General features: G+C 34.7%; 1 protein-coding gene across 1 annotated transcript in view; it reads right to left on the reverse strand.

Moving 5' to 3' along the window:
- LOC106461018 (stimulator of interferon genes protein-like) overlaps positions 1 to 2,129 on the reverse strand; it is a 38,363-nt gene that overhangs the window by 33,418 nt on the left and 2,816 nt on the right. The gene's annotated exons all lie outside the window — the stretch shown is intronic.

Below are 2,129 nucleotides of genomic sequence, written 5' to 3' on the forward strand. Positions count from 1 at the left end.
ATTTAGGCGGTTTTAGGGATTACACAAAGGAAATTTGGGATTTTTGAGATGTCGAAAAGTATTTTTAATTTCAATATAAAAATTACTTTTCACACAGACTATTCAAAACAAATACTCAATATATTCATGGACAAAACTTTATTTTATTTTATTAAAAGTACTTCACTAAGAAATATGACTTTTTGTATGTGAAAGACTTGTAATATTAACTGAAAGATTACCAAATTTCGTGAAGATATACCCAACATATAGAGAGTTATAAGTATTAAATTTATGTAAACTTTAAACGAGTACAGAAGGTCACGTGACTCGGTCAAACAGACCAACCCCGTGTCGGAAGGGTTAAGACACACAATGAAATCCTAGTGGTAGGAACTGGAAAAGGACTGGAGGGTGCTAGATGGGAAATAGTTACAGAAGAGGGATGGTAGCAGAATGAGACAAACAAGCAACCAAATAAGAAAGGTTTGAGTGTTGTTTCATACATTCCACAAGTGATTCCAAAGACTCAGGAATATCTCCAAATATAGACCAATGGAGAAAAGGAGCCATCTCCAGATCATGAAGATATGTGGAAGGTAGATGAAATGGTGACAAGACAGCATCTCTACCAAGGAGGACCCAACAGCAAAGAAACCATGTGTGAAGGGATAGGACCAAGGGGGACAATCTTGCCAATATGATTAATGAGGGAAAGGGTATCCTCCCTCAGGGGATCAGTGAAGTGCCTCAGAGAGGAGATGTATGGATGACAAGTACTGTAAGAGTAAGACGAAGTCAGGAAAACTGGGATTGGAACAAATGGATAGAATTATCAGGGCAAGCCCCCCACACTAGCAAAAGTTATTCCAGCTGCTGGGGGTCAAGAAAAGGTTGACTGGTCTGATAATAAGCCAAAGCATAATGATCAGAAGCCCTTGGAGGATGAGGGATGCTAGCCCCAGCCCTCAACTGAAAAATAAATGCTCAGCATGTACCCTGATGTCAAGGAATGGAGGGAAAACAAGGTATTCTAACAATGGGGTGACATGTAACAAGGAAAGAACAGAAACTGGGGAAAGAGATTAAATAGAACATACCTAGAAAATCATGTCCATAAAGTTCAATGGAAGCCTGGCAGACTCCACAGGAAAGGCATGATATGGTTAGGTGGAAGAAAAATACTCACTGTCACAAACAGGTTTGGTAGATTCAGGAGGAAGTCTAGCAAAATTGGGAGAAGGTCGACCTATATAACGAACATCCTCTTGACAAATGAAAGCCGAAAATTCCTCAGTCAAGTTCTCCCGACCTGAAGCCTGTGTAATTGTGCTGGAAGTAAGTGGTAGGACCACCAAAGTGATAACATGAACTTTGAATTCATCATGTAATGATGAGGAATTGAATTAAAACACAACAAGGTTATCTTGTAAAACTACAGAAAAACTGTATTAAGTGATAAGTTATTCACAAACAAAAAAAAATATTTTTTAGTGAAGTATTCTTAATGAAATAAAATAAAGATTTGTCCATTAATATATTGAACATTTGTTTTGAATAGTCTATGTGCAAAGCAATTTTCATGTTAAAACTAAAAATACTTTTCCTCATCTTAAAAATCTCAAATTTCCTTTATGTAATCCTTAAAACCTTCTAAATGAATTTCAAATGTTTTTTTCAGTAAAACTTTATACTTTATCTGTTATTTTCTCTACCCTATCTCAAAACGAGATTGATCAAATTGACCGTCCTCATAACCGCAAAAAAAAAATCAAAATAAAAATAAATTACCATTTTTTTTCTTTCTAAAATGACTTCAAATTGTAGCATGAAACTACATTCATTTATCACAATTAGCTCTAAGTTCGTAACAGTAGACATTATTTATAATTAAATTTTATTGTTTTATTCCCCTTTGAACCATGTCTAACTACTATCCATACCATTATAAGTTCTTAATCACTCGGAGAACATGCAGCTCACCTTATGCTCTTGAATTACATTACCCACGAGCTGTTCACGTGCATGCCTTGTGAACCATTTGAATTACTATTATTATTATTACTTATTTTACCTAATCTAGTCTTAGATAACTTAAAAAGATCAGAATTTTTAGATTTTAGTTACTTTTATGATAATAAAGAAAGAAT

This window comes from Limulus polyphemus, unplaced genomic scaffold, assembly GCF_000517525.1.
Source record: "Limulus polyphemus unplaced genomic scaffold, Limulus_polyphemus-2.1.2 Scaffold1, whole genome shotgun sequence".
NCBI lineage: Eukaryota > Metazoa > Arthropoda > Merostomata > Xiphosura > Limulidae > Limulus > Limulus polyphemus.